At 36.8% G+C, this 25,295-nt stretch overlaps 1 pseudogene; it reads left to right on the top strand.

Annotated features, from left to right (window-relative positions):
• The first annotated feature begins 8,895 nt into the window (after window positions 1-8,895).
• LOC123570088 (U6 spliceosomal RNA) lies at window positions 8,896-8,992 on the top strand (annotated as a pseudogene).
• Window positions 8,993-25,295: the final 16,303 nt, after the last annotated feature.

The following is a 25,295-nucleotide window of genomic DNA, read 5'->3' as shown; positions in this document are numbered from 1 at the left end:
AGGTGGGTCACCACACCACACTGCTCTTCCTTCCTCTCTGTGGAACATGCCAGTCTCCTAGCCAGTGCTCATGAGAGAACCTGGATACCTGCTGGAAGTAGTGAAACCCTCATCCCAGAGGGTCCTGAGTCCCAAGTTACTGTGCCCCTCTCAGTCTATGGTTGCTATTCTTATGTATTCCTCTGTTGCTATTAATTGAAGGAGGGGCATGTGGATCTCCTCCTGAGTCATAATTTATTTTATTTTATTATTATTTTTTTTATTATTATATTTTGAAACAGCGTCTTACTCTGTTGCATGGGCTGTAGTGTAGTGGCACAATCTTGGCTCACTGTGACCTTCGCTTCCTAGGTTTGTGATTCTCCTGCCTCAGCCTCCCAAGTAGCTGGGTCTACAAGCATGTGCCCCCATGCCTGGCAAATTTTTGTATTTTTAGTAGAGAAAAGATTTCACCATGTTGGCCAGGCTCATCTCGAGCTCCTGACTTCAAGCGATCTGCCTGCCTCAGCCTCCCAAAGCGCTGAGATTACACGTGTGAGACACCGTGCTCGGCCTTATTTATTTATTTATTTATTTATTATTTCACTTTGATGAGTATCTTACAATTTTTAATTTCATTTTATTATAATTTTTAAATTTATTTTTTATTTCAATAGTTTTTTAGGAGCAAGTGGTGTTTGCTTACATGAATAACTTCTTTAGTGGTTATTTCTGAGATTTTGGTGCATCCATCACTGGAGCAGTGTACACTGTACCTAATGTGTAGTCTTTTATCTCTCACCCCCATCATACCCTTTCCCCCAAATCCCTAAAGTCCATTGTATCATTCTTATGCCTTTGTGACCTTACAGCTTAGCTCCCACTTATGAGTGAGAACATACGATGTTTAGTTTTCCTTTCCTGAGTTACTTCACTAAGAGTAATGGTCTCCAATTCCATCCAGGTTACTGCAAATGCCATTATTTTGTTCTTTTTTAGGGCTGAATAATATTCCATTATATACATATCTCTCACATTTTCTTTATTCACTTGTTAATTGATGGGCGTTTGGACTGGTTCCATATTTTTGCAGTTGCAAGTTGTGCTGCTATAGACATACATGTGCAAGTGTCTTTTTCGTATAATGACACTTCTTTTCCTCTGGGTAGATACCCAGTAGTGGGATTGCTGGATCAAATGGTAGTTTTACTTTTAGTTCTTTAAGGACTCTCCACACTCTTTTCCATGGTGGTTGTACTAGTTTAGATTCCCATTGGCAGTGTGGAAGTGCTTCCTTTTCACCGCATCTTGCCAACATCTATTCTTTTTTGATTTTTTGATTATATTATGACCTTTCTTGCAGGAGTAAGGTATTATCACATTGTGGTTTTGATTTACATTCCCCTGATAACTAGTGATGTTGAGCATTTTTCCTTATGCTTGTTGACCATTTGTGTATCTTCTTTTGAGAATTGTCTATTCATGTGCTTAGCCCACTTTTTGATGGGATTGCTTATTTTTTGTTGTTGCTCATTTGTTTGAGTTCTTTGTAGATTTTGGATCTTAGTCCTTTGTTGGATATATAGATTGTAGAAGATTTTTTCCCATTCTGTGGGTTGTTAACTTTGGTGATTATTTCTTCTGCTCTGCAGAAGCTTTTTAGTTTAATTTGGTTCTACTTGTAAATTTTTGCTTTTTTTGCAATTGCTTTTGAGGACTTAGTCATTAATTCTTTGCTAAGGCTGATGTCCAGAAGGCTATTTCCTTGGTTTTCTTCTAGGATTTTTATAGTTTTAGGTTTAAATCTTTAATCCATGTTGAGTTAATGTTTGTATATGGAGATAGGTAGAGGCCCACTTTAATTATTCTGCATATGACTAGCCAATTATCCCAGCACCATTTATTGACTAGAGAGTCCTTTTCCCGTTGCTTATTTTTGTTGAATTTGTGGAAGATCAGATGGTTTTAGGTGTGTAGTTTTATTTCTGGGCTCTCTATTCTCTTCCATTAGTCTATGTGTTTGTTTTTATACCAGTACCATGCTGTTTTGGTTACTGTAGCCTTGTAGTATAGTTTCAAGTTAGGTAATGTGATGCTTTTGGCTTTGCTCTTTTCTGCATAGGATTGCTTTGGCTATTTGAGCTCTTTTTGGTTCCATATGAATTTTAGAATAGTTCTTCTAATTCTTTGAAATATCACATTGGTAGTTTGATAAGAATAGCATCAAATCTGTAGATTTCTTTGGGCAGTATGGCTATGTTAACTATATTGATTCTTCCACTCCATGAGCATGAAATATTTCACCATTTGTTTGTGTCATCAGTGATTTCTTTCAGCAGTCTTTTGTAATTTTTATTGTAGAAATCTTTCACCTCCTTGGTTAGATGTATTCCTAGGTATTTTATTTCCTGTGGCAATTATAAATAGAACTGCCTTCTTGATATAGCTCTCAGATTTAATATGATTGGTGTATAAAAATGCTACTGAATTTGTGCATTGATTTTGTGTCCTGAAGCTTTACTGAAGTCATTTATCAGTTCTAGGAGCCTTTTGGTGGAGTCTTTAGGGTTTCATAGGTATAGAATCGTATCACCAACAAAGAGAGATGATTTGACTTCTTCTTCTCCTATTTGGATGCCTTTTATTTCTTTCTTTTGCCCACTATAATTTTATATCCTAAAGACAATTTGTTTTGGAAGTGTCTTTTTAATTTAGTACATTGCAGAATACCAAGGAGGAGATAAAAGAGCTCCCAGTCTCAAGAAACTTAGTTGTGCAATTATTAAGATGTTCAAATTTAAAACAATACAAAGAAAAAATAGTGAACTGCAACAAAAAGAAGACAACCTTTGGATTCAGCATTCCTAGATTTCCCAGCTTCTCCATTTAGTAGCCATAATCTCTGGAAGTAACTTAACCTCTGAGCTTCAGTTTTCTTATCTATAACATGGAAATTTTAACAATACCAAATGGAGGTAATGAGGGTTAGGAGGTAACATCTAAATCATTTATTCACATGAGAGTTTATATTATAATTAATAGCAGAATACAGGATACAGACAAATAATATTCTAGAATTGTATGGGAATGATTACTTATGCTATAGTGGTTTGACAGGATTTTGAAAAGTGTGGAATAATGAAGGAGCTAGTCCAATTATGGAGAATAATGTGAACAACACTTTGTAGTATTATTTATCTAATGTAGTAAAAAATGTAACCTTGTCCAAAGTAGGTTTGTTTAGGGAGCTGAGCAAGATAAGCCTGACAAAATGAAGAGAATTTGAATGCCTGGATGGCTGTCTATTTAAGGAGGACAAAACCAAGATGAGCTTTTAGGCGGTATTATTCAGGGAGACTTGGACATGATTCATACTTAGCCCCATACATCTGTTTCCTGTCTCTATATTTTTGTCTTTTCTAGAATGTCATCTAAGTAAAATCATACACTATTAGCCTCTTGAATCTGGTTTCTTTCACTTATCATAATTCATTTGAGATTCACTGACATAGTTGTATGTATCAGTAGTTTGTTTCTTTTTATTGCTGAAGAATATTTTATTGTATGACTGTATCACAGTGTGTTTATTTATCAGTTGCAAACATTTGGAATGTTGCCATGTTTTGGCAATTATGAATCAACATTTGTTTAAAGACTTTTACATGAATATTCAGTCTTCTTTTCTCCTGGGTGACTGCTTAGAAATGGGATCGCTGGGTCATATGGTATGCTTATTTTTATAAGAAATTGTCATACTTTTTTCAAAATGGCTATAATACTTTGCGTTCTCTTCAGCAACGTATGAGAACTCATCCATATGTCTTTTTATTTGCTTGTTTTAAAAAATGATCTTCATTTTTTAGGACAGTTTTATGTTTACAGAAAAATTGCCAAGATAGTAAAAAGTTCCCATATGCCCCACACTGAATTTCTCCTGCTGTGAACATCTTAGTATTATATTACATAATTTTCACAATTCATGAAGCAATATTTATTCCAGCACTGAACCAACATTTTTCCAATATTGAATATATTTTAATATTGAACTGACATTATTATTAACGTAAGTCCATTCTTTATTCAGATTTCCTTAGTTTTAACCTAATGTTCTTTTATTGTTCCCAGATGCCATCCAGGATCCCACATTACACTTAGTCATCATATTGTTTTAGGTTGCTCTCAGCTGTGACAGTTTTTCAGACTTTCCTTGTTTTTGACGACCTTGACTGCTTTGAGGATTACAGTCAAGTATTTTGTAGAATATCCCTCAATTGGGATTTGTCTGATGTTTTTCTCATTGTTACACTGGGGTTATGGGTTTTGGGGAGGAAAACCACAGAGGTAAAGGGTGATTTTTGTGTCATAACAAGGGTACCTATTATGATTTAAGCATGATTTACCACTGTTCCTGTTGACTGTGACCACCTGGCTGAGGTAGTATGTGTCACATTCCTCCATTATAAAGTTACCTTTTGCCTCCCCTTAACTCTATATGTGATTTTTTTTTTAAAAAACTATTTTTAATTGACAAATAATAATTATGTATATTTATGGGGTACATTGTGATATGATATTTTGATATATGCATACAAGGTGGAATAATTAAATTAATCTAATTAACATATCATTACTTCACTTACCCATTTTTGTGGTGAGATATTTGAAATGTACTCTCTTAGCAATTTTGAAATATACAATACATTCACTGTAGTCACTATGCTGTGCAATAGATTGCAAAAACTTGTTCCTCTTGTCTAACTGAAACTTTTTCTTTGACCAACATCTCTCCATTCCCTCCATCCCAGCATCAGTCTCCAGTTACCACAATGCTACTCTCTACTTCTATGAGTTCAACGTTTTTAGTTTTCACATATAAGTGAGACCATGAGGTGTTTGTCTTTTTGTGCCTGTGCCTGGCTTATTTCACTTAGCATAATGTCTTCCAAGTTTATCCATGTTGTTGAAAATGACAGAATTTTCTTTTTTTCTTTGTGTTTAAAAGAGGCTGGCTAATATTTCATGGCATGTTTAAAAAAATACATGTATCCATTGGTGAATGCTTAAGTTGATTCCATATCTTGGCCATTGTGAATAATGAGTCAATGAATATGGAAGTGGAGGTTTCTCTTCAACATATTGATTTTATTTCCTTTGGATGTACACTGAGAAGTGGGATTGCTGGGTCACATGGCAGTTCTATTTTTAGTTTTTTGAGGAGCCTTCATACTGTTTTCCATAATGGCTGTACTATTTTGTATTCCCACAACAGTGCACAAGAGTTACCTTTCCTTTACAGTCTCATCAACCCTTGTCTTTCATCTTTTTTTTTTTTTTTTTTTATGATAGCCATTCTAACAGGTATAAGGTAATATCACATTGTGGCTTCCATTTTCATTTTCCTAATGGTTAGTGATGTCGAGCATTTATTCATGAACCTGTTAGCTATTTGTAAGTCTTCTTTTGACCAATGTCTATTCAGGTCCTTTGCCCATTTTTATAGCAGGTTGTTTTTTTGCTATTGAGTTTAGTTCCTTATACGTTGTGTTAGGCCATTCTTATATTACTCTAAAGAAATACCTGAGGCTAGGTAATTTATTTTAAAAAAGAGGTTTAATTGGCTTATGGTTCTGCGGGTTGTACAGGAAGTGTGGTATTGGCATCTACTTCTGGTGAGGGCCTCAGAGAGCTTACAATCTTGGCAGAAGGTGATGGGAAGCCAGCATGTCACACGGTGAGAGTAGGAGCAAGAGAGAAGGCGGGAGGTGCCATACTCTTTTAAACAACCAGATCTTGCATGAACTTTGAGTGAGAACTCTCTCATCACCAAGGGAATAGAACTAAGCCATTCATGAGGATCCATCCTCATGATCCAAATACCTCCCACCAGGCCCCACCTCCACCACTAGGGATTACATTTCAACATGGGATTTGGAGCAGACAAACATCGAAACCATATCATATATTTTGGATAGTAACCCCTTATCAGATGTATGGTTTGCAAATATCTTCTCCCATGCCATGTACTGTCTCTTCACTCTGCTAATTGTTTCCTTTGCTGTGCAGGAGCTTTTTAGAGTGATGCAATCCACTTGTCTCTTTTTGCTTTTGTTGCATATACTTTTGGGGGTATATCCAAAATATTGTCCAGACCAACGTCATGGGGCTTTTCCCTTATGTTTTTCAGTAGTTTAGTGAAACTACTAAGTTTCAGGTCTTAATTTGCCTTTAATCCTTTTTGAGTTGATTTTTGTATGTGGTGAAAATAAGGATCCAATTTCATTCATCTGCATGTGGCTATCCAATTTTCCTCACATCATTTATTGAAGAAGATGTCCTTTCCTTATTGACTCTTCTTGGCACCTTTATTAAAACTCAATTGTCCATAAATATTTGGGGTTATTTCTGAACTCTATCCTGTTTGACTGGTTTTGTGTCTGTTTTTATGGCAGTACTGTACTGTTTTGATTGCTGTAATTTTGCAATATATTTTGCAGTTAGGTACTGTGATGTCTCCAGCTTTTTTCTTTTTGGTCAAGATAGGTTTGGCTATTCAGGGTCTTTTGTGTTTCCATACAAATTTTAGGGTTGTTTTTTCTATTTCTGTAAAGAATGATATTGGAATTTTGATAGGGATTACACTGATTCTGTAGATTGCTTTGGATATTATGAACATCCTAACAGTATTAATTCTTTCAATTCATAATCATGCCTTCCCATTTACTTCTGTTTTCTTCAGTTCCTTTCATCAATGCTTTATAGTTATCAATATATAGATCTTCACGTCTGTGGTTAAATTTATAAGAGGTATTTTGTTCTTTTGTTGATATTTTTAATGAGATTGTTTTATTAATTTCTTGTTCAGATAGTTTGTTGTTAGTGTTGAAATGCTATTGATTTTTGTATGTTGATTTTGTATTCTGCAAATTTACTGAATTTGTCAGTTATAATGGTTTTTATTTGGTGAAGTCTTTGAGATTTTCTATATATAAGATCATACTATCTGTGAACAGGGACAATTTAACTACTTCCTTCCAATTTGGATGTTTTTTATTTCTTTTTCATGCCAAATTGCACAGGCTTGGACTTCCAGTAAAATGTTGAAAAGAAGTAGTGAGATTGAGCATTCCTGTCTTGTTCTAGATCTTAGAGGAAATGCTTTAAACTTTTCACTGTTGCAAATGTTAACTGTGGACTTGTCATTTAAGGCCTTTATTGTGTTGTGGTACATTTCTTCTCTGCCAAAGTTGTTGAGAGTTTTTATTATGAAATGAATTTGAATTTCATCAAATTCTTTTTCTATATCTATTGAGATGATCATATAATTTTTGTTCTTCATTCTGTTAATAAAATCAGAAATAAAAGAGAAGACATCACAACTGATACTACAGAAATGCAAAGGGTCCTTTGGGAGGCTGAGGCAGGCAGATGACCTGAGGTCAGGAGTTTGAAACCAGCCTGGCCAACGTGGTGAAACCCTGTCTCTGCTGAAAACTACAAAAATTAGCTGAGTGTGGTGGTGAGCACCTGTAATCCCAGCTACTCGAGAGGCTGAGGCAGGAGAAGTGCTTGAACCCAGGAGGCGGAGGTTGCAGTGAGCCAAGATCATGTCATTGCACTCCAGCCTGGGTGACAGAGCAAAACTATCTCTCCAAAAAAAAAAAAAAAAAAAAAAAAAGAAAGAAATACAAAAGGTCACAAGAAACTACCATGAGCAATTATACCCCAATAAATTGGATAACTTAAAAGAAATGGGTAAATTCCTAGATACATACAACCTGCCAAGACTGAATCATGAAGAAATAGAAAATCTGAATAGACCAGTAATAGACAAATAGATTCAATCAGTAATAAAAAGCGTCCCGTTAAAGAAAAGCCCAGGACTGATTAGCTTCACAGTTGAATTCTACCAAACATTTAAAAAAGTACTAATGCTAATCCTTTTCAAACTCTTCCAAAAAAACTGAAGAGAAAGGAATATTTTCAAATTCATTTTATGAGACCAGCATTACCCTGATATTAAAACTGGACACAGACACTACGAGAAAAGAAAGTTACAGACCAATGTCCCTGATGAACATAGATGCAAAAATACTCAACAAAATACTGGCAATGAGAATTCAACAGCACATTAAAAAGATCATTCACTATGGTCAAGTGGGATTTATCCCTGGATTCAAAGCTACTGCAACATATGCAAGTCAATAAATGTGATACACTTTATGTGGTTTTGATTTCATCCCCCCCTTCTCAATCATTTTCTCTGTCCTGTATCATAAATGTTTTTTTCTATATAGTCTTACCATCAGCCTTGAAACATGCTTCAGAAAAATTATCTTTTTGCTTTTAAAGCTTGTCGATTCATTCTAATCCAAGAAACTTAAAAAACCAACAGAATTTGGGTGACTTGGACTGAACTGATTGGGGTGGGGCACAGGAATTGGTATCCTTTAAACAGTCCTCACATTTGCTCTGCCCCTGGATACCCCCTTACCTGATGAAATCCTGTTTACCCTTCAGGACTCATCTGCATATCGTTTCCTCAAGGACATCTTCCTGAAGACTTTGATCTAAATCAAGTGCCCTCATAGCTCCCTGTTTGCTTTCTTAGAGCATTGATCTTATCCCTAATTCAGAGTTTCTGACCCTCAGCACCACTGACTTTTTGGGCTGGATATAACTTTGTTGTGGGGACCTGTCCTGTGCCTTGTGGGACGTTTTGCAGCATCCCTGGACTCTGCTCACTGGATGCTCGAAGCACCTCATCCCCAGATATGGCAACAGAAACTGTCTCCAAACATCGCCAAATGGCCCCAGGAGGGAACCCCTACCCCTCGTCCCATTAGAACCACTGCTCTAACTCACGGTTATTTTACATGTAGTCTGTCTCTCCCGCCATACTATAAACTCCAGCAGGGTGCTTGCTTTGGCAACATGTACATACCAAAATTGGAATGATACAGAGATTAGCATGGCCCCTGTACAAGGATGACACACATTTGTGCAGCATGCTATTAAAAAAACAAAAAAAACAAAACCACCAGAAGAGCTTTCCTCTCTCCTAGATTCCCAAGGACATACCCCAATGCCTAGGCACATCTCAAATGCTGAACAAGAATTTGTTGAATAAATGAATGAATGAGATGGCTAAGCCAGGATTTCAGAGCTCTAATGAGGGTGAAGACCACAGGTGTCAATAGCGGAGAAGAAAAGGAAGGAATACATCCGAGCCACATTTGGAGAGCAGAAATTAAATTTTATGGGAACACAGCCACATCCATTCATTTGCATATAATCTATGGCTGCTTTCTGTGTTACAGAAGGCAGAGCTGAGTAGTTGCAACAGAGACCACATGGCTCACGAAGCTTTAAATATTTACTGTTGGACCCTTCACAAAGAGGTCGTTGACCCCCTTTTTAGAGATTGTGTGTAGAATATAAATCCTAAGTGAACTATTATGAAAGTAGCTACATGACTTTATTTGCAAAATAGATTTCCATTTTTAAAAATTTTACCATTGCCCTATTTCTCACACACATGAGAAATCTGTATGCACAAAAATGCACGAACATGTATTGCAGAGACGTTCTTTCCTGATAAATATTTTATCCTGTTATTGGATTTTTTTTTTGTTTTTGAGGGAATTTGAATGCACTGCACTCCTCTTTTCCTAGAAGGTCAGAACTACTTCTTCTTCTTCTTTTTTTTTTTTTTTTGAGACGGAGTCTCGCTCTGTCGCCCAGGCTGGAGTGCAGTGGCGCTATCTCGGCTCACTGCAAGCTCCGCCTCCCGGGTTTACGCCATTCTCCTGCCTCAGCCTCCCGAGTAGCTGGGACTACAGGCGCCCGCCACCTCGCCCGGCTAATTTTTTTGTATTTTTAGTAGAGACTGGGTTTCATTGTGTTAGCCAGGATGGTCTCGATCTCCTGACCTCGTGATCCGCCCGTCTCGGCCTCCCAAAGTGCTGGGATTACAGGCTTGAGCCACCGCGCCCGGCCTTTTTTTTTTTTTTTTTTTAATTTCAATCTTCTAGTTTTCTAAAGATTTTGTTGGGAACAAGGGAAAATTAAGAAAAAGGGTCTCAGTCCTCTGTGTAAAAAACTATTTTTTTTATAGCTTTTGTCACGCTAAAGACACAAATCTGGTTTTTTTGTGGTTGCTGACAGAATATATAAATTCTGTCTTGAAGATTGTGTGAAGCTTTTATAGTTCATTCGCTGATTCATTCAACAAGCATTAAGAAATGGCGTCTGAGCACTAGTGCCTGCGAATGTAGAGCTGCATAAAATGCATATTTGCCGGTAGCCTACCAGCAGCGACAGACAGGAAGCAATTACCTGGACGACAGCCTTGTTTGTGCTAAAATAAAGTGAAAATGGGAGTACAGGGAAGGTACAACCAAGCCTGCTTTACAGAACGGAAGGAAGCATAGGCTTTGTATCTTAAATTATACTTTTAGTTGTTGTTGATAGATACTAAGGCACCAGTATCCTTGGTTAGAAGAAGTTTTACCCCCAAATCTAAAACTCAAATGTAGCATCACCTGTAAGAATCATGTTTAATTTAATTATTTTCCACCAATCCTCTCCTGATTAGCATGAAATATAAGAATCAAGTGTTATTTGATCATTTCCTGAAAATCCTCTCCTGTTGCTGTTAGCACAGGTGATGTCCCTTAGGATTGAGCTCTGCGTGCAACATGGAACATCTGGGTGCTCAGGAGAAGACTATGGGACTCAGTACAGTTCTGGAGAATCAAGGGTGCCTGCATCTGAGTTCACATATAACCAAGGAAGGGTACCTGAGGTTGGTTTCCTTTACTAAGTATCTCTTAGGTTCCAGCCCGCTGAGCTGGCATCTTTTCCCAGACAGTATTATTTTCATGGGGAGTGAAATAAGGTCTGAAGCAGTGTTTCTATCCTTGAATGTTGCTGTGTATTAGAATTACCTAGCGAGCTTTGAGTCCTGATACCAGGCTACTTCCCAGACAAATTACAGTACAACATGGTATCTGAGGGCAGGACCCAGACAGCTGTAGTTTTTAAGCTCCTTAAGTGACTCCAATGTGCAGCCAAGTTTGAAATGGCTGCTGTAAATCAACAACTCTGAAATGTTAGCTTGCCTTAGAAGTTCCCACCGGGCCTGTGAAACAGATTGCTGGGCTCCAGCCCCAGAGTTTCTGATCCAGTGGGTGTGGGGCAGCTGGGGGATTTGCATTTCTAATAAGTTCCCATGCGATGCTGATGTGCTGGTCTGAGGACAACACTTTGAGAACCACTGCTTTAAATTGAAGTAATGAGAAGGAATGGTTGTGGGAGAATAGTGGTTCATCCTATTCCTTCACTAAGTTGGTCCAGTCTGCTTTTTGAAGAAGAAGAGTGGAGAGGGTCAGACTGGAGATGTTACTGCAGTAGTTACTTTGTGCTTTTAAGACATTCTTGGAATGATATATAACCCATCTTTAGAATGCCCTTGCCCTACTTGGGAAAACACAGTACTTTTCAGGGTCTCTCACTTTGCCTCTCTCACTCCCCCTTTCTCTCTCTCTCTCTCTCTCTCTCTCTCTCTCTCTTTCTCTCTCTCTCTTTCTCTCCCCCTTCTTAGAAAAGGCTTGAGAAGGGAACTTTGTTAAAATACTAAAGAGCATCTAAGGGAATCAGTTGCATTCAAAACACTTTTAATGTTAGAGGAAATTTGACATGTGAAAAGGTTTTTGTAAAAAGCAATCTTAAATGATGTAGGTATTTCCGATGAATTTTTTTTTTTTGGCCCTGTAGGAAAAACTTGTAGCTAATAGCAGAAAGACCCATTCCACATGAAATAACAGTGAGTTCAAAAGTAATAGTAAATACAACACAAATAATTAAACATATTTTAACTGTCTATATTGACGTCAGCAAAGAGCACCATGCCCACACCTTAATTACCTTAAGCATTTATGAAGCAGTTTCATACCACCCCAAATTCATTTCTCCTTCAGCCCACCTCTTATGTGATGTAAAACCAGACATTTATATCACTTTCTAAATACCCTTTCAAGCACTTCATATTCAACTGAGGGAATACTCTTCTTGCTAGTCATGATTATTTAGCATCTTCTATTTATATATGCCATTTAATGAGTGAAAATTTCCCAGTGGCTGTGAAATTCTAGAAAGTAAATCAGAACAGAGGACACATTGACCAGTAGATAATTACAGGCCCTGGAGGATTGATAACAACACATATTTTAGGAAGGAAGTGGTGAAGTCAATTAGGCAAAATCTACGGAAGTGAAATGGCGAGCTGTCCAGTGTGCTCTGAATTTTGAGTCCTTATCCTCTGAAAACCCAGGAGCTCTTTGATATGATGTTTTCCTTTTCCTTATTTATAGAAATACTTTATCTTTTAAGAGCATTATTAGGTTCACAGCAAAAGCAAGAGGAAGGTACAGAGATTTCACACGTATCCTTTGTCCCCATACAAGCACAGCCTCCCCCATTACCAACACCCCCCACCAGAGTGGCACGCTGGTAACAATCCATGAGCGAACATTGACACATCATTGTCCCCCAAAGTCCATAGTTTACATTAGGTTTCCCTCTTGGTATTTCACATCCTATGGGTTTGAACAAATGTATAAAAATGTGTATCCACCATTGTAGTATCATACAGAATATTTACCCTTCCTACGAACCCTCTGTGTTCTGCCTATTCATCCCTCCCTTTCCCAAAAACCCTGACAATCACTGATTTTTCTCTTTTTTTTTTGAGACGGAGTTTCGCTCTTGTTGCCCAGGCTGGAGTGCAATGGTATGATCTCAGCTCACCGTAACCTCTGCCTCCCAGGTTCAAGCGATTCTCCTGCCTCAACCTCCCTAGCAGCTGGGATTAGAGGCATGTGCCACCATGCCCAGCTAATTTTGTATTTTTAGTAGAGACAGGGTTTCTCCACGTTGGTCACGCTGGTCTCAAACTCCCGACCTTAGGTAATCCACCCGCCTTGGCCTCCTAAAGTACTGGGATTATAGGCGTGAGCCACTGCGCCTGGCCCTGACAATCACTGATCTTTTTACTGTCTCCATAGTTTTGCCTTTTCCATACTGTCATCTAGTTGGAATAATACAGTGCGCGTTGCCTTTGCAGATTGGCTTCTTTTCCTTAGTAATAGGCATTTAAGTTCCTGCCATGTCTTTCCACAGCTTGATAGCTCATTCTTTTTAGGGCTGAATCATATTCCATCATCTAAATGTACTTCCTTTCATTTTTTTTATTCCTTCAAATGATTAATCTTTCTTTCCACTCTCTTTTGCCTGTTTATACAATCCAAGGACACTTAAAAACTCCTTGCTATAAGAGATTATTCTCGTATGACTAAGAGTTTATAAATGATCCAGAGTCGTAGAAAGCAATCTGTTTTAAGAAGAAGTAGAAAGAAGGAGCAGAAAGAATACATGCTTCGGAGTTGCCTTTTAGCAGTTCTGGCAGGTTGAATGTGAAAGCTAACATAGCCCCTTGCAAGGCTCTCATGACTACTAACAGGGAAAATACAGAAGCGAGTCTGCTACCGAGTGGGTTCTCAGTCCGTAAATGTTGTTTCCTTCACTTTCAATTACTTGAAGAGTTTATTTCCTTTAGCAAGTATTTACTTAGAGACTTCTGTGTGGCATGTTTTGGGACTACAGAGATGTGAAAGAGTTCCTTCTTCTGGAGGACTTCATAGTGTAAAAGAAAGGTAGAAAAATAAACAGGCGGCCGGGGACAATGGCTCACGCCTGTAATCCGAACACTTTGGGAGGCTGAGGCGAGTGGATCACAAAGTCAGGAGATCGAGATCAGCCTGACTAACATGATGAAACCCCATCTCCACTAAAAATACAAAAATTAGCCGGGCATGGTGGCATGTGCCTGTAGTCTCAGCTACTTGGGAAGCTGAGGCAGGAGAATTGTTTGAACCCAAGATGTGGAGGTTGCAGTGAGCTGAGATTGCGCCACTGCACTCCAGCCTGGTGACAGAATGAGACTCTGTCTCAAAAAAAAAAAAACAAAAAAACCCCAAAAAAACATAACAAAACAAAAAAAACCTTACACTGATTGAAAAACTTATTGTAACATTAGAAAAGCCAGAGTCTGGGGGGAAAAACACAAGGCTCAAAAGGTTCAATTTAACAACAATTTATTGAGCATCTACTGTTTTATATATTTTTCTTTGCTATTGAGATGTATATGTTACCACTAATAATAACAACAACAACCACAATGAACCAAAAAGATCCCTGTCTGAGGAACCGGGGCAGGGTATGTGTGTAAGTGTACAGAAATAAACATTAAATATCATAAGTTGTATGACATTTATAAGTAAAATGCATCTCACTTTAGAGGGTAGTAAGTAATAATGAAAAGCTGCAGAAGAGAAAAGATCAGGGTAAGTAGGATGGGTCAGGTTGGGGTAGGCAGTTTACAATTTCAGATAGGGTGGTCAGAGTAAGCACAGTTGGCCCTTGAACAACATGGGTTTGAACTGCGTGGGTCCACTTACATGTGAATTTTTTTTTTCAATAAGTATATTGGAAAGTTTTTTGGAGATTTGTGACAATTTGAAAAAACTTGCAGATGAACCAAATAGCCTGGAAATACTGAAAAAATTAGGAAAAATGTATGTCATGACTGCATCAAGTTTATGTAGATATGAGTCTATCACTTACTATCATAAAATATACACAAGTCTTATAAGGGTAAACATTTATCAAAAAGTGAACACACAGACTGTATGTGGCGTCATTCATAGTAGAGAGAAATGTAAATGAATGTAAAGAGGCAGGATGGAATCATAACTGCATGAAATTAACTGCAGCATATACCACACAACTGTGGTAATTTTGTAGCCACCTCCTGTTGCTATTTCATGAGCTTAAGTGTTGTGAGTATCCGCTTAAAACTGTGTGACCCTAATCATCTCTGCCTGAGCAGTTAATCTCTCCAGTACATTGTGTATGGAAGTAAAAAGTGATGTCTCAAGGTTCTGGCACATTGTGTTTACTGCAATACCATAAACCTTGAACAACATCATGGGGCTCATACAAAGTACCACCAGTGATGCTGGGAGTGCTGCTAATACGCAGAGAAACATCAGACACGTCTTGTAAACAGGAAACATATTTATGGTATCAATGAATGCAGTATGTTATTGTGAATATATTTCTTCTTCCTTGTGATTGTCTTAATAATATTTTCTTTCCTGTAGTTTGTTGTACGAGTACAGTCTCTAGTATATATAACATTAAAAAATTGTATTAATTGGTTGTTTATGCTATTGATAAGGCTCCCAGTCAACAGTAGGCTATTAGTAATTAAGTTTATTGGGAGCCAAAATTTATACATGGAGTTCTGACTGCATAGGTTGGCACCCTAGCCCCTGCATTGTTCAACTGTGGTCCTCATTGAGAAGATGATCTTTAAGCAAAGACTCAAAGGAAGTGAGGAAATTTACTAGGCTAATTTTAGAACAGACTGTTTCAGGAAGAAGGGATTTGTTGAGTGTGCCTGGAGTATTCTAGGAAAAGCCGAAAGGCCAATATGGCTGGAGAAAGAACAAGAGAGAAAGAAGAAAATTGAGGTCGGGAAAGGGAACAAGGCAGAGAGAGATCATATAGGGCCTTAAAGATTGAAGAAAAATCAGTGTAATGTATGATGTAGTTTTCAACATTAACTGAATAAACACTATTCGCTACTCGTAATTTTCTATAACAAATATTTCTAATTTCACCATTATAAGTCAACAATCCTCAGAGTTTTTGAAATAGATTTCTGAATAATGCAGGGAGGATTGCTGACCTTATTAAATAGACATACCGAGGAACCTAGCTTTATGATGACAAGATTTAATAAGCAGTGATTCGAGATAAACTTTGTGGAAACTGTCATTTCAATACTTTTTGTCCTTCTTTCTACCTAATTAAATAAATGTTAATGGGTGGCCTAGTGCTTTGTACCATCAAAAGCATGTGACGTGTATCAACAGCTTCTTTCCTTAAACATTGTTAAGTGCTATTTAACATATACTTTCAAACAAGAATTTTACAATGGTTGAATGAAAAAATTTAGAGCTTATAGTAACTTATTTTTATATTTCCTGATTTCTCATCAAATATCAGGGAGGATACCCAAAAAGACAGAAGTAAAAGGAAATGTGAAGGAAACAAAAATATAGAAGCCCCATGCCTGACATACATAAGACCAAATGTGTCAGTTGCAACAAGAAAGTACATAGGACATCCCTCCCACCATTTTTTGGTTGATACAGATATTTTATTGGTGGTTGTCTGTTTTAGATAGTTGTGCTCTATGAACATTGTTATTATTTAAAATGTTGAGTTATAACAGAAGTATCAATATGTCACAAATTTTATAAACACACATTTGGAAAATGATACATTTTCCATTTACCATGGTTTATTTCTCCCTACTATTATTGTGTTTTTTGAGCTCTTTCTAATTTTTCTTAGAATAACTAATGATATTAGGCACTTCTTCATGGAGAAAGCATCCGTCTCTTTCTCTCACTGTCAATCTATTTATCATACTTTTCTGTATATACAAAACACATTATTAACCTAATAGAAAAAAGGAAATTTACAAGGAAAAATATGTATTGTCTAAGAACATGCCCCTGGGCTTCTGACACACCTGCTTTTGAATCCTGCCACTTCTGTGAGACAAACCTGTTTATTGCTTCATCTATTTAATATTTGAACTTATTATATATAAATCTACGATCTACCTCACAGAATCATAATGCAGAATAAATAAAATAAAAGTAAAATATTTTATCACACCCCTTTTCGAAGGAGAAATGTTTGACCTTCTAGCAATGTAACAATCAGAGCTTATGCAAATGGGACATCTTATAAATACTTATAAGCATAAAATGAGCTCAAAAGACTGTAATTTCTGGGACTAATGCCAAAACTGGAAATAAAAATCAGAATAGCAAGGAGACCCTGAAAGCCCACAGTGACTGGGGACTAGGTATGTGATGGCCAAATAGTGGTTGCAGGTGCATATGAAGTGAAAGAGCTCGGAGCAAGTGTCATGCATGAATATTAAACCCCAACTCCACTCCTTTTCCTTGAACTGTGCTGGGAAGCCTGGATGGGAAAAACAAGTCAGTCATGATGAATTTGTTCCTTTGGTCCTTTCTCAGATGCAAACGTAAAATTTTCTTGTAACCCAAGGTGCAGGAGACACGCATAGAATCATGAGTCACCGCTAAAGACAAACTCAAAAAATAATAAAAAATATTTCTACAACAAATATATGAAAACATCCCATCAAAGAGCATAAATTTATACAATTATTATTTGTCAATTAAAAAAATCTAGTGAGGAAAGCAAATGATGTCACAAAGATGAGTGTTAATTGCATAGGAATTGGAAATACTAGAACAATTTAAAAATTTTACAAAAGATTAAAATGATGAAAAAGAGAAGTCAATTTTCTCCCCCTGCCTTTTTTTTCTTTCTTTCTTTTTTTTTTTTTTTTTTGAGACAGAGTCTCACTCTGTTGCCCAGGCTGGAGTGCAGTGGCGCGATCTCGGCTCACTGCAAACTCCAGCTCTCGGGTTCAAGGGATTTTCCTGCCTCAGCCTCTGGAGTAGCTGGAATTATAGGCATGCACCACCACGCCCAGCTAATTATTACATTTTTAATAGAGACGGAGTTTCACCGTGTTGGCCAGGCTGGTCTTGAACTCCTGACTTCAAGTTCTGCTTGCCCCAGCCTCCCAAAGTGCTGGGATTACAGGTGTGAGTCACTGTGCCTGCCAGTGAGAAGTAGATTTCAAGTAAAACAAAAGATTATAAAAAAGAAACAAGGGATTAGAAAATAAAGTCGTAGGAATGAAAAATAGGATCACTAAAATTAAATACTCAATGAATGTGCTAACAGCAGACTAGATACAGATAGGAACAGAATTTTATAGGAACTGGTATATTTGAAGAAACTATATCCAAAATACACCTTGAGAGATAGTATCTGAGCAGATACAGGACACAGAATGTAGAATGTACACATGCCCGTGGGGCTGGGCCTCCAGGCTAACATGACCAAGCAACAGTTGGCCCTGTGTATCTCCGTGTGTTTGTTTCCAGTTGCTGCTGGAACAAATTACCACAGTTTCACCAGTTTGTTCATCATTGAATCAACATCACGCTATTTGAAGACTGTGATTTCATAAGGAATCTTGTTGGTAGTGAAGAAATTTCAAATCTGTTCTTAAAATTTGTTTTGCTTTTTTTTTTTTTTTTTTGGTCCTTTCCATTTCCATATAAAATTTAGAATCATCTTATTGGAAAACACCTGCTGGATGAATGGGGTAAGATTGAATATGTAGGCAGATTTGGGGAGAACTGGCGTCTTTACAAATGAGTCTTCAATTCATGAGCATGGTGTGTTCATTTACTTAGTTATTCTCTCAGCAACAGTTTTCAGTAAATCAATGGGCACGTCTTTCAATAAGTTATCCCCGTGTGTCTGGTTTTTTGCATACTGTTGTGTATGGTATTGATTTTTATTTTGTTCTTCAATTTTTAAGAGTAATATGTACATATATACTATATGAGTTTGCATCCACCAACTTTGTTAAATTCTTTAAAAATTTTTATAGTTTGAGTTCTTTTGGCTTTTCTGTGTATGCAATCCTGTCATCTGTGAATAATTACATGATTACTTTCTTCCCAATAATGATACTATTTATTTTGGCCTTATTGCACTGGCTAGGTGTAATAGAGGTGATGAACATCTATGTTTTTTTCTGATCTCAGGAAGAAAGCTTTCAGTGATTTTTCTGTTATGTGTAATGTTAGCAGTAGGTTTTTTCATACATAATATTTATCAGAAGGAAGTTCCCTTTTAGACTTCATTTGCTGAGAATTATTTTCTAATCATGAAAGGATATTAAGTTTCATCAAGTGCATTTTCTGCATGTCATTTCTCTCATTTATTCTATCAATGTGGCAGACATAAAGCTATTAGTTGCCAATATTGAGACAATTGAGGAAATTTGAATATGGACTGTGTATTAGATAACATAGTTAAAGCAATCTTAATATTTTTATTATGATAATAGAATTCTGTTTATGTAAGAGAGTGTCCTTGTGTTTAGGGTATACATGTTGAGATTTTTACATCCAAAACTTATTTTTAAGTGCTTGTACAATAAATAATATCTATCTCTGTATTGAGGTCCCTGAAAACATATACAAGTTGTATATCTCTCTCTTGTTATTTCTCCATCTCTCTATCTACAAATGTAGCAAAATGCTGACAGTTGGTGAATCTAAGTGAACTGTAAGAGTGCCTGGAGTATTCCTTTAATCTTACTATAGGTTTGCAAATAAAAGACGTTTGGTGGAAAATAAGGATAAATCAAATGCAGATTTAATATTGAACTTTTTACCCTTTTAAGTAACTGTATTTTATTTCCATTGCAAAGGTAATATTTATAAAAGCATTTGTATGTGAAACCCAAAGAAATCTCACTAAATGTAAAAACTGAAGTTAAAGAGACATAATTCTCTTACCATATGAAATGAAATATAACTAAAAATTACTCATAATGTTTAACTATAATATAAACACTTTTAAATTTTAAGTGAAAACCTTAATTATTATTTAGAAGTTAGCAACAGAGATAATCATATCACAACATACCAATTCTGAACAACCAGTAACCAGAGAAAAATTCACATCTTAAATATTTTATTTTGTTGTTACATAAGAAAGATTAAATAATGAAGTAACATCCATTATATGCAATAAATATATACACCTACTATGTACTTTCATAAAAATGAAAGTTAAAAAATTAAAAATTTCTATTTTATGGATGTATCACAATATGTTCATCTAGTCACCTGTTGACAGACATTTGGATTGATTTCAGTTTTGCTTAGTACAAATAATACTGCTATGAATATCTGCATACTAATCATACGGGAATACATTTTTATTTATTAACTTATTTTTGGTAAATACTAGGAGAAGAATGGTTGTGCCATGTGGTAGGTATATATTTAACTCTTTAAGAAACTGTTAAACTCTTTTTAAGTGGTTATACCGTATTAGCATTTCCACTATCAGAGCATGAGGCTTCTAGTTGCTTTACATCCTTAGGGTCAGTTTTGTAAATTCTAGTCATTCTAATAGGTGTGTTACGGAATCTTACCGTAGTTTGAATTTGCATTTCCCTAATCATTAGTGATGTTGAGTATCTATTTATTACTCATTTGTCATTTAGTTGTATTCTTTGGTGAAGTGTCCAAATATTTAGCACAACATTTTGTTAGATTATGTGCCTTTTTAAACATTGAGTTGTAAGGCTTTTATAAGTATTCTTGGTACAAGTCCTTTTTCAGATGTGTAATTTAGAAATATTTTGTTTCAGTCTGTGGCTCATTTTTTCAATGACTTACCATTGAGTGAAAGAGCAAAAGTTCTAAATTTTGATAAAATCCCATTTATCTTTTTATTTCTATTTTTTTACTTAGAAATCATGCTTTTAGAAGTCTTATGTAAAAAATCTTTACCTTGGGAGCGGGGCGGGGACAGGGCGATCCCCACCCCCATCCTGGCCAATTAAACAAAAAATCTTTGCCTCACCCAAGGTCAAACATTTTTTTTCAATTTCTAAAATACTTTCAGATTTAACATTAAGGTCTATGATTCATTTTGAGTTAATTATTGTTTTTTTTCCTATGGTAAAAGGTGTGGAGTGAAGTTTTTTTTTTGAAATATGGATATCCAATATTTCCTGTACCATTTGTGGAAAAGGGTATTCTTTTTTTTTTTTTTTAGGATAAATTTATTTTATTTTATTTTATTATTTTTTTTAAATTTATTATTATTATACTTTAAGTTGTAGGGTACATGTGCATAATGTGCAGGTTTGTTACATATGTATACTTGTGCCATGTTGCTGTGCTGCACCCATCAACTCGTCATTTACATCAGGTATAACTCCCAATGCAATCCCTCCCCCCTCCCCCCTCCCCATGATAGGCCCCGGTGTGTGATGTTCCCCTTCCTGAGTCCAAGTGATCTCATTGTTCAGTTCGCACCTATGAGTGAGAACATGCGGTGTTTGGTTTTCTGTTCTTGTGATAGTTTGCTAAGAATGATGGTTTCCAGCTGCATCCATGTCCCTACAAAGGACACAAACTCATCCTTTTTGATGGCTGCATAGTATTCCATGGTGTATATGTGCCACATTTTCTTAATCCAATCTGTCACTGATGGACATTTGGGTTGATTCCAAGTCTTTGCTATTGTGAATAGTGCTGCAATAATGTGTCTTTATAGCAGCATAATTTATAATCCTTTGGGTATATACCCAGTAATGGGATGGCTGGGTCATATGGTACATCTAGTTCTAGATCCTTGAGGAATCACCATACTGTTTTCCATAATGGTTGAACTAGTTTACAATCCCACCAACAGTGTAAAAGTGTTCCTATTTCTCCACATCCTCTCCAGCACCTGTTGTTTCCTGACTTTTTAATGATCGCCATTCTAACTGGTGTGAGATGGTATCTCATTGTGGTTTTGATTTGCATTTCTCTGATGGCCAGTGATGATGAGCATTTTTTCATGTGTCTGTTGGCTGTATGAATGTCTTCTTTTGAGAAATGTGTGTTCATATCCTTTGCCCACTTTTTGATGGGGTTGTTTGTTTTTTTCTTGTAAATTTGTTTGAGTTCTTTGTAGGTTCTGGATATTAGCCCTTTGTCAGATGAGTAGATTGCAAAAATTTTCTCCCATTCTGCAGGTTGCCTGTTCACTCTGATGGTAGTTCCTTTGGCTGTGCAGAAGCTCTTTAGTTTAATGAGATCCCATTTGTCAATTTTGGCTTTTGCTGCCGTTGCTTTTGGTGTTTTAGACATGAAGTCTTTGCCCATGCCTATGTCCTGAATGGTACTACCTAGGTTTTCCTCTAGGATTTTTATGGTATTAGGTCTAACATTTAAGTCTCTAATCCATCTTGAATTAATTTTCGTATAAGGAGTAAGGAAAGGATCCAGTTTCAGCTTTCTACTTATGGCTAGCCAATTTTCCCAGCACCATTTATTAAATAGGGAATCCTTTCCCCATTTCTTGTTTCTCTCAGGTTTGTCAAAGATCAGATGGCTGTAGATGTGTGGTATTATTTCTGAGGACTCTGTTCTGTTCCATTGGTCTATATCTCTGTTTTGGTACCAGTACCATGCTGTTTTGGTTACTGTAGCCTTGTAGTAGAGTTTGAAGTCAGGTAGCGTGATCCCTCCAGCTTTGTTCTTTTGACTTAGGATTGTCTTGGAGATGCGGGCTCTTTTTTGGTTCCATATGAACTTTAAAGCAGTTTTTTCCAATTCTGTGAAGAAACTCATTGGTAGCTTGATGGGGATGGCATTGAATCTATAAATAACCTTGGGCAGTATGGCCATTTTCACGATATTGATTCTTCCTATCCATGAGCATGGTATGTTCTTCCATTTGTTTGTGTCCTCTTTGATTTCACTGAGCAGTGGTTTGTAGTTCTCCTTGAAGAGGTCCTTTACATCCCTTGTAAGTTGGATTCCTAGGTATTTTATTCTCTTTGAAGCAATTGTGAATGGAAGTTCATTCCTGATTTGGCTCTCTGTTTGTCTGTTACTGGTGTATAAGAATGCTTGTGATTTTTGCACATTAATTTTGTATCCTGAGACTTTGCTGAAGTTGCTTATCAGCTTAAGGAGATTTTGGGCTGAGACAATGGGCTTTTCTAAATATACAATCATGTCATCTGCAAAGAGGGACAATTTGACTTCTTCTTTTCCTAACTGAATACCCTTGATTTCTTTCTCTTGCCTAATTGCCCTAGCCAGAACTTCCAACACTATGTTGAATAGGAGTGGTGAGAGAGGGCATCCCTGTCTTGTGCCAGTTTTCAAAGGGAATTTTTCCAGTTTTTGCCCATTCAGTATGATATTGGCTGTGGGTTTGTCATAAATAGCTCCTATTATTTTGAGGTACGTTCCATCAATACCGAATTTATTGAGCGTTTTTAGCATGAAGGGCTGTTGAATTTTGTCAAAAGCCTTTTCTGCATCTATTGAGATAATCATGTGGTTCTTGTCTTTGGTTCTGTTTATATGCTGGATTATGTTTATTGATTTGCGAATGTTGAACCAGCCTTGCATCCCAGGGATGAAGCCCACTTGATCATGGTGGATAAGCTTTTTGATGTGTTGCTGAATCCGGTTTGCCAGTATTTTATTGAGGATTTTTGCATCGATGTTTATCAGGGATATTGGTCTCAAATTCTCTTTTTTTGTTGTGTCTCTGCCAGGCTTTGGTATCAGGATGATGTTGGCCTCATAAAATGATTAGGGAGGATTCCCACTTTTTCTATTGATTGGAATAGTTTCAGAAGGAATGGTACCAGCTCCTCCTTGTACCTTTGGTAGAATTCAGCTGTGAATCCATCTGGTCCTGGACTTTTTTTGGTTGGTAGGCTATTAATTATTGCCTCAATTTCAGAGCCTGCTATTTGTCTATTCAGGGATTCAACTTCTTCCTGGTTTAGTCTTGGAAGAGTGTAAGTGTCCAGGAAATTATCCATTTCTTCTAGATTTTCCAGTTTATTTGCGTAGAGGTGTTTATAGTATTCTCTGATGGTAGTTTGTATTTCTGTGGGGTCGGTGGTGATATCCCCTTTATCATTTTTAATTGCGTCGATTTGATTCTTCTCTCTTTTCTTCTTTATTAGTCTTGCTAGTGGTCTGTCAATTTTGTTGATCTTTTCAAAAAACCAACTCCTGGATTCATTGATTTTTTGGAGAGTTTTTTGTGTCTCTATCTCCTTCAGTTCTGCTCTGATCTTAGTTATTTCTTGCCTTCTGCTAGCTTTCGAATGTGTTTGCTCTTGCTTCTCTAGTTCTTTTAATTGTGATGTTAGAGTGTCAATATTAGATCTTTCCTGCTTTCTCTTGTGGGCATTTAGTGCTATAAATTTCCCTCTACACACTGCTTTAAATGTGTCCCAGAGATTCTGGTATGTTGTATCTTTGTTCTCATTGGTTTCAAAGAACATCTTTATTTCTGCCTTCATTTCGTTATGTACCCAGTAGTCATTCAGGAGCAGGTTGTTCAGTTTCCATGTAGTTGAGCGGTTTTGATTGAGTTTCTTAGTCCTGAGTTCTAGTTTGATTGCACTGTGGTCTGAGAGACAGTTTGTTATAATTTCTGTTCTTGTACATTTGCTGAGGAGTGCTTTACTTCCAATTACGTGGTCGATTTTGGAGTAAGTACGATGTGGTGCTGAGAAGAATGTATATTCTGTTGATTTCGGGTGGAGAGTTCTATAGATGTCTATTAGGTCTGCTTGCTGCAGAGATGAGTTCAATTCCTGGATAACCTTGTTAACTTTCTGTCTTGTTGATCTGTCTAATGTTGACAGTGGAGTGTTGAAGTCTCCCATTATTATTGTATGGGAGTCTAAGTCTCTTTGTAAGTCTCTAAGGACTTGCTTTATGAATCTGTGTGCTCCTGTATTGGGTGCATATATATTTAGGATAGTTAGCTCTTCCTGTTGAATTGATCCCTTTACCATTATGTAATGGCCTTCTTTGTCTCTTTTGATCTTTGATGGTTTAAAGTCTGTTTTATCAGAGACTAGTATTGCAACCCCCGCTTTTTTTTGTTCTCCATTTGCTTGGTAAATCTTCCTCCATCCCTTTATTTTGAGCCTATGTATGTCTCTGCATGTGAGATGGGTCTCCTGAATACAGCAGACTGATGGGTCTTGACTCTTTATCCAGTTTGCCAGTCTGTGTCTTTTAATTGGAGCATTTAGTCCATTTACATTTAAGGTTAAGATTGTTATGTGTGAACTTGATCCTGCCATTATGATATTAGCTGCTTATTTTGCTCGTTAGTTGATGCAGTTTCTTCCTAGCCTCGATGGTCTTTACATTTTGGCATGTTTTTGCAATGGCTGGTACCGGTTGTTCCTTTCCATGTTTAGTGCTTCCTTCAGGGTCTCTTGTAAGGCAGGCCTAGTGGTGACAAAATCTCTAAGCATTTGCTTATCTGTAAAGGATTTTATTTCTCCTTCACTTACGAAACTTTGTTTGGCTGGATATGAAATTCTGGGTTTAAAATTCTTTTCTTTAAGAATGTTGAATATTGGCCCCCACTCTCTTCTGGCTTGTAGAGTTTCTGCCGAGAGATCTGCTGTTAGTCTGATGGGCTTCCCTTTGTGGTTAACCCGACCTTTCTCTCTGGCTGCCCTTAAGATTTTTTCCTTCATTTCAACTTTGGTGAAT

Source organism: Macaca fascicularis, chromosome 18, assembly GCF_037993035.2.
Source record: "Macaca fascicularis isolate 582-1 chromosome 18, T2T-MFA8v1.1".
Lineage (NCBI taxonomy): Eukaryota > Metazoa > Chordata > Mammalia > Primates > Cercopithecidae > Macaca > Macaca fascicularis.
The sequence above is the reverse complement of the archived record's forward strand: the minus strand, read 5'-3'. Positions and strand labels throughout refer to the sequence as shown.